A 14,350-nucleotide genomic window follows, 5' to 3' on the forward strand; every position below is an offset into this window, starting at 1 on the left:
TTAATTGCTTAGAAGTGATGGGGCAAAGCTTTCAAAATCCAATGCCATTAAGTGTTATAAGCTGTTTACCCAGCATGATAAACTTCATATATATGTGGAAAAAAAATTCTAATGAAATTTCTACCAAAGTGCTCAACCAATCACATCCCAATTCCAACATGTTGAGATTGGCTTGCATAGAATATTGGGACGTGAGGATTATGGAGAAAGAAAGGTAGTACATGGTAGTAACTTCGTTCTCCCCATTTGGCACTGGTGGAAAATCTTCCTTGGCATTCCCTTTGACTTGCTCGGCCATGGAAAGAATTCAATCAAGTGTATAGGACATGATAGAAGCTCAAGAAGCATGTATCTTTTCTCTGAACAGTTCTAAAACAAATGTCCCCGAATTATGATTTTTCCAAAATTTTACGACATAATCATACTGGAACATAATGAATAGACTTGAGAAATGGAAACTCGATTGATAATTCCAAAAATACTAATTTGGATAGAAATTTTTCAAAATGATAAGGAAACTCTTACATAGAGCCATAGAAGCTTATTAGTAGTGAGAAAAGATTCCCAAAACCCCGTAATTTTCTCAAGAAGGTATAAGAGTTTTAAACACATAAGTGTGGATTACGGACATAAGAAGCAAGCTTAAATTACTTATGAAAGAAACTTCTCCTAAGTTGACGAGGGAGATTGAAAACCCGTATTCTTTTTCAAACTTTTAAGAACTTCAAGAAACCCTAAAATACGAAAAATTTTCCATGTGCAAGCGTATGATACGGTTTTGAAAGCATTTAAAAGCCTATCGTAATGTCAATTTAGAGAAAAGACGAGCATAAATCCCTAATTTTGGAGAAAATCCTAATTCACTAAACTTTTCTCCAAGTCAAGCATTAGAGGATTTATTTGTAGGGTTACAAGTAGTAGAGAAGATTCCAAACCCTAGAGCGACCTTCGTGTCGTCTTGTCTTCTCTCTTAAATGGCCTCCACAATTTGGGCTCCAACTCAAGCATTAGAGGTTTTATTTGGGGCTTACAAGTAGTAGAGAAAATTCCAAGCCCTGAAGCAACCTTCTTTTCTTATCTTCTTCTCCAAATGGACTCCACAATTCGGGACATATTTTGGGGAGCCTCGTGGCTCAAAACGAAAATCAACACTCGCTAGAAGGATCTCTATGTGTAGCTCGTAACATGAGCTATCGATACACTGGTGTGAAAAATGGCCAAGTAAGAGGTGTGTAGTTTAAGTTAGATATGGTAAGAGCAAGCTCTATGAAAATTTAAAACAGGAGAAGTGAAAAGACAAGTGATTTTGTCTTCAAATTTTCTAAAAAGAAATGTTAAGAAAAGAACAAAAACATGTTTTTGCTCAATATTATCAAAAAGTTGAGTTCTCTCTATTGTAGAAACATCTATTTTTCTCAAAATGATAAATTTGGTCCCATATCTTTCTTTCATGGGAAAAAGATCCCTCTATTAGTAATCGCTCGAGAAAAACAACTAAAATGGCTAAGCACAAATCCATTACCAAAGGGGAGGTTACACTTCTCCTCTGACTTCTCTCTAGAAGGAGAAGGCTATATATCTCATATAATGCGGGGAGGGGGAAATACCCACACAAGTGGTCTATAATGCAAAGGGGGACCGTGCCGGTGGCAGACCCTGAGGAAGGCCTCCCAGTGCTTCCTCACACAACTTGAGCCGCCCTGAAGCTGCTCCCCACCAACCTCGGAGGATATGAATGATATCAATCCAGATACCATAGATAGACTCTGTTCGCGGCGTGATGATGGTGCCTTCAATGTCTCTGCTGCATCAAGCTCTCCATATATGCCACGTGACTATACTATTTGCAGATCTCCTATCTCTTCCTAAAACCAGGAGTCCAACAACAAACAGTAGGAAGAGCTAGAACTAGCACAATGGAGCTACAAAGGTGATAGACTTGAAGGCCTATGAAACGGAGACTCGATCATAAGCTAAGATTTGGGACAAATCATGGTGTAGATTAACATGCAATCAGCAATAATCTTGCATAATGCCTAAGTGATCTAGCTTGTCACCAAAGGATAGAAATAACCTTCTTGTAGGCCAAATTATGGTGTCTCAAGGCTCCAATGTGCATTCAAAAGTCATATAATGAATATCCATGAGCCCCTTTTATAGTTGAGTCCATGCCCATGCCCATGCCCTAACTAAAGTTCCTACTTTATTATAGACCATCCCTTCCCTAAAGTTTTTATCCTCAAAATTTGCTTTACGTATACTTGGGCACGTCCTCCAATTCACATCCATGGAGAGGATGGTAATGAGCTCAATAGGCTGCAAATGCATCGATCAAGTAGCCAACATTATCCTCAATGTATACCCTCATCATGGAGAGGATGGTAATGAGCTCAATAGGCTGCAAATGCATCGATCAAGTAGCCAACACATTATCCTCAATGTATACCCTCATCATGATGGCCATGGAAGTCCAATATCAATGAGAAGAATCCTTCAAATGAACTTCTACAAAATCTATCCAAAAAACTCCAGCATGAATATTTCCTTATGAAACCCTTGTAAACCCAAAGAAAAGCATTGCACGTAAAAAAGTGGTTGCCATGTATCCTCATCCACGAGTAAGTTCTTCCTTTTGATGAGGAATCGTTCAATTCTCCTATTCCTCGATTCTCTTGTTCTCCTCCCAATGATCCTCCTCGTTCATATATGATCTCCCCTTTTCCATCCATGGGTGGAAGCTCCTCCTTCTCTTGAGGTATAGGCCCCACAAATTTCTTAAGATTGGATATATGAAATACATTGTGGATTCTTGCAGAAGTGGGCAAATCAAGCTTGTAGGCCACGTCACCAACCTTTTCGAGCACAAAATATGGCCCATAATATCTCTGAGCAGACTTTGGGTTGTGGAGCCTTTGATAATATTATCACAACTCTTTAGAAGCCTCAACAACACATAGTCACCCTCTTGAAACTTTGCATTGTGTCTATGTGCTCATCCGCATCATTAGCCTTCGTGACATCTTGAGAGCCTTCTTCATGTTGTCCTTGCAAAGTTGAAGAAGCTGTCAAATCCTTTTCCATTCATGTTTGGCTTAAGGATTAACCACCTTATCCTCTTGAGAAAAGCTATGGATGGCATATGCACTTGATACCCGTAAAGGGCCTCAAAAGGAAACATCCCAATCCTCAAATGCTTACTTGATATATGACAAAATTTAGCAAGATGCAACCATTCATCCCATGAAGCTTGTATGTATATATATCATAACAATAATTCCTCAAGTACGCCTCAAGCCACTTGCTGGCTGGTACACTCTATTTGCCCATACGTTGGAGGATGATAGGCTGTAGATGGAGTGATTTGTGTGTCCATGTTCTCACACAAAGATCTTACCGCATGAACTTGGTGTCCCTATCACACACTATGCCGAGCGGTAACCCATGCCACTCTCAGGCTCCTGAATCGTTTGGCAATTTGTTGAGATTTTCCATATGTGACTTTAGAAGCAATGAAATGGGCTGATTTGGTAAGCTGACCAACTACCACAAATATTTGATCCTACCCATGCTTAGTCTTGGGAAGACCCGTCATGAAATCCATTGATATGTGAGTCAACTTCCCATGTGGAATGGGTAAAGGATGAAGTAAACCACTAGGTAATTGATGGCTATCCTAGTTTCTTTGACACGAAGAGCACTCTATCACAAACTTCTTGACATCCCTCTCCACGCCTTTCCCCAAAAGAATCTTTTGCTCACTTTGTCATATGCCTTCAACACACCAAGATGACTCGCAAGTGGAGAAGAATGAAGCTTGTGAGAAATATCTTCATGATTACCTTCTTGTAATTTCCTATAAATGTAGGCAGCAACTTTATTTAGGAGGAATTCCTCATAAATTCCCTTAGTGCAATTACTATAAATCTCCATAATTGATGCCATAGTGCAAACCCAAATTCTTGGCAATGCATCCACTACTACATTTGCATGGTGCGTATGATATCTCGTAATCATAACTTTGAAGAGTGACCAACCACCTCTTTTGCTTGAGAGAGAGAGAGAGAGAGAGAGAGAGAGAGAGAGAGTTGGGATAATAAAAAAATTTCAGCACCCTACGATCACTTCTCACTTTGTGAAGTGAAACCATACAAGTAATGAGGCCACATCTTGATATCAAGCATCTCTTGCTCATAAAGACGCAATGCCATCTCCTTTTCGGTAAGCTTTTTACTTTCAAAAGAAATGACTCCATGCTCTTGATACAAAACAGCCCTAAGTCCTCTTCCCCTTGCATCCACTCTCACATAGAAAGTCTTGGGGAGAAATCGGGACAAACAATAATGGGGGCCAAAGTAAGCGAAGCATTGAGTTCATTGAAGCCTTTTTCGATAATAGAATCCTTAAAGGAAGCTTCCCTCTTGAGAAGATTGGTAAGAGGTTCTGCTATAGATGCATAATGCTCCATAAATTTTCTATAGAAAGAAAATAACCCCAAAAATCCTCTCAATAGAGTGAATTGCTAGGTGTTGGCCGATCTTTGACATATGCCACCTTCTTTGGATCAGCTCGTATGCCATTCTCTCCCATCAAATGCTCAAGATATGTGAAACAACCCTCTTTCGGTCCTAAATGCGCTTCTCTCTTCATCACTCTTCATACTTATTTGATGGTATCCTGATCTTGGTTAAAAAAATAAATAAATCTTGCTCCCTTTAACTCATCCAAGAGATCACTAATGTGTAGAATGGGGTTACTATTCTTGATGGGGGTGGTGACTTTGTTCAAGTCATGATAATCAATGCACATGTGAAAGGACCCATCCGTTTTCTTTGTCAATGGAGATTGTGAGGGTTGAATAAGACCCATGGAAAGCAAACCTTGCACTTCCTTTTCCACTTTTTCTCTTTTCACCTTGGAAAACCGATAGGGAGGGATAAGAAAATGGAGATTATGAAGGTAGAATAAGACCCATGGAAATCAAATCTTGCACTTTCCTTGCCACTTCCTCTCTTTTCATCTTGGACAACCGACAGGGAGGCTTGTTGATGGCTTTTGCATTCGGTTCAAGAATGGCGGCATGATCAATCTCTCTTAGGAGGTAAACACTTTTCATTTCCCTCTTTAATTGCTTAGAAGTGATGGGGCAAAGCTTTCAAAATCCAATGCCATTAAGTGTTATAAGCTGTTTACCCAGCATGATAAACTTCATATATATGTGGAAAAAAAATTCTAATGAAATTTCTACCAAAGTGCTCAACCAATCACATCCCAATTCCAACATGTTGAGATTGGCTTGCATAGAATATTGGGACGTGAGGATTATGGAGAAAGAAAGGTAGTACATGGCAGTAACTTCGTTCTCCCCATTTGGCACTGGTGGAAAATCTTCCTTGGCATTCCCTTTGACTTGCTCAGCCATGGAAAGAATTCAATCAAGTGTATAGGACATGATAGAAGCTCAAGAAGCATGTATCTTTTCTCTGAACAGTTCTAAAACAAATGTCCCCGAATTATGATTTTTCCAAAATTTTACGACATAATCATACTGGAACATAATGAATAGACTTGAGAAATGGAAACTCGATTGATAATTCCAAAAATACTAATTTGGATAGAAATTTTTCAAAATGATAAGGAAACTCTTACATAGAGCCATAGAAGCTTATTAGTAGTGAGAAAAGATTCCCAAAACCCCGTAATTTTCTCAAGAAGGTATAAGAGTTTTAAACACATAAGTGTGGATTATGGACATAAGAAGCAAGCTTAAATTACTTATGAAAGAAACTTCTCCTAAGTTGACGAGGGAGATTGAAAACCCGTATTCTTTTTCAAAGTTTTAAGAACTTCAAGAAACCCTAAAATACGGAAAATTTTCCATGTGCAAGCGTATGATACGGTTTTGAAAGCATTTAAAAGCCTATCGTAATGTCAATTCAGAGAAAAGACGAGCATAAATCCCTAATTTTGGAGAAAATCCTAATTCACTAAACTTTTCTCCAAGTCAAGCATTAGAGGATTTATTTGTAGGGTTACAAGTAGTAGAGAAGATTCCAAACCCTAGAGCGACCTTCGTGTCGTCTTGTCTTCTCTCTTAAATGGCCTCCACAATTTGGGCTCCAACTCAAGCATTAGAGGTTTTATTTGGGGCTTACAAGTAGTAGAGAAAATTCCAAGCCCTGAAGCAACCTTCTTTTCTTATCTTCTTCTCCAAATGGACTCCACAATTCGGGACATATTTTGGGGAGCCTCGTGGCTCAAAACGAAAATCAACACTCGCTAGAAGGATCTCTATGTGTAGCTCGTAACATGAGCTATCGATACACTGGTGTGAAAAATGGCCAAGTAAGAGGTGTGTAGTTTAAGTTAGATATGGTAAGAGCAAGCTCTATGAAAATTTAAAACAGGAGAAGTGAAAAGACAAGTGATTTTTTCTTCAAATTTTCTAAAAAGAAATGTTAAGAAAAGAACAAAAACATGTTTTTGCTCAATATTATCAAAAAGTTGAGTTCTCTCTATTGTAGAAACATCTATTTTTCTCAAAATGATAAATTTGGTCCCATATCTTTCTTTCATGGGAAAAAGATCCCTCTATTAGTAATCGCTCGAGAAAAACAACTAAAATGGCTAAGCACAAATCCATTACCAAAGGGGAGGTTACACTTCTCCTCTGACTTCTCTCTAGAAGGAGAAGGCTATATATCTCATATAATGCGGGGAGGGGGAAATACCCACACAAGTGGTCTATAATGCAAAGGGGGACCGTGCCGGTGGCAGACCCTGAGGAAGGCCTCCCAGTGCTTCCTCACACAACTTGAGCCGCCCTGAAGCTGCTCCCCACCAACCTCGGAGGATATGAATGATATCAATCCAGATACCATAGATAGACTCTGTTCGCGGCGTGATGATGGTGCCTTCAATGTCTCTGCTGCATCAAGCTCTCCATATATGCCACGTGACTATACTATTTGCAGATCTCCTATCTCTTCCTAAAACCAGGAGTCCAACAACAAACAGTAGGAAGAGCTAGAACTAGCACAATGGAGCTACAAAGGTGATAGACTTGAAGGCCTATGAAACGGAGACTCGATCATAAGCTAAGATTTGGGACAAATCATGGTGTAGATTAACATGCAATCAGCAATAATCTTGCATAATGCCTAAGTGATCTAGCTTGTCACCAAAGGATAGAAATAACCTTCTTGTAGGCCAAATTATGGTGTCTCAAGGCTCCAATGTGCATTCAAAAGTCATATAATGAATATCCATGAGCCCCTTTTATAGTTGAGTCCATGCCCATGCCCATGCCCTAACTAAAGTTCCTACTTTATTATAGACCATCCCTTCCCTAAAGTTTTTATCCTCAAAATTTGCTTTACGTATACTTGGGCACGTCCTCCAATTCACATCCATGGAGAGGATGGTAATGAGCTCAATAGGCTGCAAATGCATCGATCAAGTAGCCAACATTATCCTCAATGTATAATACCCTCATCATGGAGAGGATGGTAATGAGCTCAATAGGCTGCAAATGCATCGATCAAGTAGCCAACACATTATCCTCAATGTATACCCTCATCATGATGGCCATGGAAGTCCAGTATCAATGAGAAGAATCCTTCAAATGAACTTCTACAAAATCTATCCAAAAAACTCCAGCATGAATATTTCCTTATGAAACCCTTGTAAACCCAAAGAAAAGCATTGCACGTAAAAAAGTGGTTGCCATGTATCCTCATCCACGAGTAAGTTCTTCCTTTTGATGAGGAATCGTTCAATTCTCCTATTCCTCGATTCTCTTGTTCTCCTCCCAATGATCCTCCTCGTTCATATATGATCTCCCCTTTTCCATCCATGGGTGGAAGCTCCTCCTTCTCTTGAGGTATAGGCCCCACAAATTTCTTAAGATTGGATATATGAAATACATTGTGGATTCTTGCAGAAGTGGGCAAATCAAGCTTGTAGGCCACGTCACCAACCTTTTCGAGCACAAAATATGGCCCATAATATCTCTGAGCAGACTTTGGGTTGTGGAGCCTTTGAGAATATTATCACAACTCTTTAGAAGCCTCAACAACACATAGTCACCCTCTTGAAACTTTGCATTGTGTCTATGTGCTCATCCGCATCATTAGCCTTCGTGACATCTTGAGAGCCTTCTTCATGTTGTCCTTGCAAAGTTGAAGAAGCTGTCAAATCCTTTTCCATTCATGTTTGGCTTAAGGATTAACCACCTTATCCTCTTGAGAAAAGCTATGGATGGCATATGCACTTGATACCCATAAAGGGCCTCAAAAGGAAACATCCCAATCCTCAAATGCTTACTTGATATATGACAAAATTTAGCAAGATGCAACCATTCATCCCATGAAGCTTGTATGTATATATATCATAACAATAATTCCTCAAGTACGCCTCAAGCCACTTGCTGGCTGGTACACTTTATTTGCCCATACGTTGGAGGATTGTAGGCTGTAGATGGAGTGATTTGTGTGTCCATGTTCTCACACAAAGATCTTACCGCATGAACTTGGTGTCCCTATCACACACTATGCCGAGCGGTAACCCATGCCACTCTCAGGCTCCTGAATCGTTTGGCAATTTGTTGAGATTTTCCATATGTGACTTTAGAAGCAATGAAATGGGCTGATTTGGTAAGCTGACCAACTACCACAAATATTTGATCCTACCCATGCTTAGTCTTGGGAAGACCCGTCATGAAATCCATTGATATGTGAGTCAACTTCCCATGTGGAATGGGTAAAGGATGAAGTAAACCACTAGGTAATTGATGGCTATCCTAGTTTCTTTGACACGAAGAGCACTCTATCACAAACTTCTTGACATCCCTCTCCACGCCTTTCCCCAAAAGAATCTTTTGCTCACTTTGTCATATGCCTTCAACACACCAAGATGACTCGCAAGTGGAGAAGAATGAAGCTTGTGAGAAATATCTTCATGATTACCTTCTTGTAATTTCCTATAAATGTAGGCAGCAACTTTATTTAGGAGGAATTCCTCATAAATTCCCTTAGTGCAATTACTATAAATCTCCATAATTGATGCCATAGTGCAAACCCAAATTCTTGGCAATGCATCCACTACTACATTTGCATGGTGCGTATGATATCTCGTAATCATAACTTTGAAGAGTGACCAACCACCTCTTTTGCTTGAGAGAGAGAGAGAGAGAGAGGGAGAGAGAGAGAGAGAGAGTTGGGATAATAAAAAAATTTCAGCACCCTACGATCACTTCTCACTCTGTGAAGTGAAACCATACGAGTAATGAGGCCACATCTTGATATCAAGCATCTCTTGCTCATAAAGACGCAATGCCATCTCCTTTTCGGTAAGCTTTTTACTTTCAAAAGAAATGACTCCATGCTCTTGATACAAAACAGCCCTAAGTCCTCTTCCCCTTGCATCCACTCTCACATAGAAAGTCTTGGGGAGAAATCGGGACAAACAATAATGGGGGCCAAAGTAAGCGAAGCATTGAGTTCATTGAAGCCTTTTTCGATAATAGAATCCTTAAAGGAAGCTTCCCTCTTGAGAAGATTGGTAAGAGGTTCTGCTATAGATGCATAATGCTCCATAAATTTTCTATAGAAAGAAAATAACCCCAAAAATCCTCTCAATAGAGTGAATTGCTAGGTGTTGGCCGATCTTTGACATATGCCACCTTCTTTGGATCAGCTCGTATGCCATTCTCTCCCATCAAATGCTCAAGATATGTGAAACAACCCTCTTTCGGTCCTAAATGCGCTTCTCTCTTCATCACTCTTCATACTTATTTGATGATCTTGGTTAAAAAAATAAATAAATCTTGCTCCCTTTAACTCATCCAAGAGATCACTAATGTGTAGAATGGGGTTACTATTCTTGATGGGGGTGGTGACTTTGTTCAAGTCATGATAATCAATGCACATGTGAAAGGACCCATCCGTTTTCTTTGTCAATGGAGATTGTGAGGGTTGAATAAGACCCATGGAAAGCAAACCTTGCACTTCCTTTTCCACTTTTTCTCTTTTCACCTTGGAAAACCGATAGGGAGGGATAAGCAAATGGAGATTATGAAGGTAGAATAAGACCCATGGAAATCAAATCTTGCACTTTCCTTGCCACTTCCTCTCTTTTCATCTTGGACAACCGACAGGGAGGCTTGTTGATGGCTTTTGCATTCGGTTCAAGAATGGCGGCATGATCAATCTCTCTTAGGAGGTAAACACTTTTCATTTCCCTCTTTAATTGCTTAGAAGTGATGGGGCAAAGCTTTCAAAATCCAATGCCATTAAGTGTTATAAGCTGTTTACCCAGCATGATAAACTTCATATATATGTGGAAAAAAAATTCTAATGAAATTTCTACCAAAGTGCTCAACCAATCACATCCCAATTCCAACATGTTGAGATTGGCTTGCATAGAATATTGGGACGTGAGGATTATGGAGAAAGAAAGGTAGTACATGGCAGTAACTTCGTTCTCCCCATTTGGCACTGGTGGAAAATCTTCCTTGGCATTCCCTTTGACTTGCTCGGCCATGGAAAGAATTCAATCAAGTGTATAGGACATGATAGAAGCTCAAGAAGCATGTATCTTTTCTCTGAACAGTTCTAAAACAAATGTCCCCGAATTATGATTTTTCCAAAATTTTACGACATAATCATACTGGAACATAATGAATAGACTTGAGAAATGGAAACTCGATTGATAATTCCAAAAATACTAATTTGGATAGAAATTTTTCAAAATGATAAGGAAACTCTTACATAGAGCCATAGAAGCTTATTAGTAGTGAGAAAAGATTCCCAAAACCCCGTAATTTTCTCAAGAAGGTATAAGAGTTTTAAACACATAAGTGTGGATTATGGACATAAGAAGCAAGCTTAAATTACTTATGAAAGAAACTTCTCCTAAGTTGACGAGGGAGATTGAAAACCCGTATTCTTTTTCAAAGTTTTAAGAACTTCAAGAAACCCTAAAATATGGAAAATTTTCCATGTGCAAGCGTATGATACGGTTTTGAAAGCATTTAAAAGCCTATCGTAATGTCAATTCAGAGAAAAGACGAGCATAAATCCCTAATTTTGGAGAAAATCCTAATTCACTAAACTTTTCTCCAAGTCAAGCATTAGAGGATTTATTTGTAGGGTTACAAGTAGTAGAGAAGATTCCAAACCCTAGAGCGACCTTCGTGTCGTCTTGTCTTCTCTCTTAAATGGCCTCCACAATTTGGGCTCCAACTCAAGCATTAGAGGTTTTATTTGGGGCTTACAAGTAGTAGAGAAAATTCCAAGCCCTGAAGCAACCTTCTTTTCTTATCTTCTTCTCCAAATGGACTCCACAATTCGGGACATATTTTGGGGAGCCTCGTGGCTCAAAACGAAAATCAACACTCGCTAGAAGGATCTCTATGTGTAGCTCGTAACATGAGCTATCGATACACTGGTGTGAAAAATGGCCAAGTAAGAGGTGTGTAGTTTAAGTTAGATATGGTAAGAGCAAGCTCTATGAAAATTTAAAACAGGAGAAGTGAAAAGACAAGTGATTTTTTCTTCAAATTTTCTAAAAAGAAATGTTAAGAAAAGAACAAAAACATGTTTTTGCTCAATATTATCAAAAAGTTGAGTTCTCTCTATTGTAGAAACATCTATTTTTCTCAAAATGATAAATTTGGTCCCATATCTTTCTTTCATGGGAAAAAGATCCCTCTATTAGTAATCGCTCGAGAAAAACAACTAAAATGGCTAAGCACAAATCCATTACCAAAGGGGAGGTTACACTTCTCCTCTGACTTCTCTCTAGAAGGAGAAGGCTATATATCTCATATAATGCGGGGAGGGGGAAATACCCACACAAGTGGTCTATAATGCAAAGGGGGACCGTGCCGGTGGCAGACCCTGAGGAAGGCCTCCCAGTGCTTCCTCACACAACTTGAGCCGCCCTGAAGCTGCTCCCCACCAACCTCGGAGGATATGAATGATATCAATCCAGATACCATAGATAGACTCTGTTCGCGGCGTGATGATGGTGCCTTCAATGTCTCTGCTGCATCAAGCTCTCCATATATGCCACGTGACTATACTATTTGCAGATCTCCTATCTCTTCCTAAAACCAGGAGTCCAACAACAAACAGTAGGAAGAGCTAGAACTAGCACAATGGAGCTACAAAGGTGATAGACTTGAAGGCCTATGAAACGGAGACTCGATCATAAGCTAAGATTTGGGACAAATCATGGTGTAGATTAACATGCAATCAGCAATAATCTTGCATAATGCCTAAGTGATCTAGCTTGTCACCAAAGGATAGAAATAACCTTCTTGTAGGCCAAATTATGGTGTCTCAAGGCTCCAATGTGCATTCAAAAGTCATATAATGAATATCCATGAGCCCCTTTTATAGTTGAGTCCATGCCCATGCCCATGCCCTAACTAAAGTTCCTACTTTATTATAGACCATCCCTTCCCTAAAGTTTTTATCCTCAAAATTTGCTTTACGTATACTTGGGCACGTCCTCCAATTCACATCCATGGAGAGGATGGTAATGAGCTCAATAGGCTGCAAATGCATCGATCAAGTAGCCAACATTATCCTCAATGTATAATACCCTCATCATGGAGAGGATGGTAATGAGCTCAATAGGCTGCAAATGCATCGATCAAGTAGCCAACACATTATCCTCAATGTATACCCTCATCATGATGGCCATGGAAGTCCAGTATCAATGAGAAGAATCCTTCAAATGAACTTCTACAAAATCTATCCAAAAAACTCCAGCATGAATATTTCCTTATGAAACCCTTGTAAACCCAAAGAAAAGCATTGCACGTAAAAAAGTGGTTGCCATGTATCCTCATCCACGAGTAAGTTCTTCCTTTTGATGAGGAATCGTTCAATTCTCCTATTCCTCGATTCTCTTGTTCTCCTCCCAATGATCCTCCTCGTTCATATATGATCTCCCCTTTTCCATCCATGGGTGGAAGCTCCTCCTTCTCTTGAGGTATAGGCCCCACAAATTTCTTAAGATTGGATATATGAAATACATTGTGGATTCTTGCAGAAGTGGGCAAATCAAGCTTGTAGGCCACGTCACCAACCTTTTCGAGCACAAAATATGGCCCATAATATCTCTGAGCAGACTTTGGGTTGTGGAGCCTTTGAGAATATTATCACAACTCTTTAGAAGCCTCAACAACACATAGTCACCCTCTTGAAACTTTGCATTGTGTCTATGTGCTCATCCGCATCATTAGCCTTCGTGACATCTTGAGAGCCTTCTTCATGTTGTCCTTCCAAAGTTGAAGAAGCTGTCAAATCCTTTTCCATTCATGTTTGGCTTAAGGATTAACCACCTTATCCTCTTGAGAAAAGCTATGGATGGCATATGCACTTGATACCCGTAAAGGGCCTCAAAAGGAAACATCCCAATCCTCAAATGCTTACTTGATATATGACAAAATTTAGCAAGATGCAACCATTCATCCCATGAAGCTTGTATGTATATATATCATAACAATAATTCCTCAAGTACGCCTCAAGCCACTTGCTGGCTGGTACACTTTATTTGCCCATACGTTGGAGGATTGTAGGCTGTAGATGGAGTGATTTGTGTGTCCATGTTCTCACACAAAGATCTTACCGCATGAACTTGGTGTCCCTATCACACACTATGCCGAGCGGTAACCCATGCCACTCTCAGGCTCCTGAATCGTTTGGCAATTTGTTGAGATTTTCCATATGTGACTTTAGAAGCAATGAAATGGGCTGATTTGGTAAGCTGACCAACTACCACAAATATTTGATCCTACCCATGCTTAGTCTTGGGAAGACCCGTCATGAAATCCATTGATATGTGAGTCAACTTCCCATGTGGAATGGGTAAAGGATGAAGTAAACCACTAGGTAATTGATGGCTATCCTAGTTTCTTTGACACGAAGAGCACTCTATCACAAACTTCTTGACATCCCTCTCCACGCCTTTCCCCAAAAGAATCTTTTGCTCACTTTGTCATATGCCTTCAACACACCAAGATGACTCGCAAGTGGAGAAGAATGAAGCTTGTGAGAAATATCTTCATGATTACCTTCTTGTAATTTCCTATAAATGTAGGCAGCAACTTTATTTAGGAGGAATTCCTCATAAATTCCCTTAGTGCAATTACTATAAATCTCCATAATTGATGCCATAGTGCAAACCCAAATTCTTGGCAATGCATCCACTACTACATTTGCATGGTGCGTATGATATCTCGTAATCATAACTTTGAAGAGTGACCAACCACCTCTTTTGCTTGAGAGAGAGAGAGAGAGAGAGGGAGAGAGAGAGAGAGAGAGTTGGGATAATAAAAAAA

This window comes from Cibotium barometz, chromosome 48 (genome assembly GCF_041138505.1).
Source record: "Cibotium barometz isolate CiBa-2024 chromosome 48, ASM4113850v1, whole genome shotgun sequence".
NCBI classification, from domain to species: domain Eukaryota; kingdom Viridiplantae; phylum Streptophyta; class Polypodiopsida; order Cyatheales; family Cibotiaceae; genus Cibotium; species Cibotium barometz.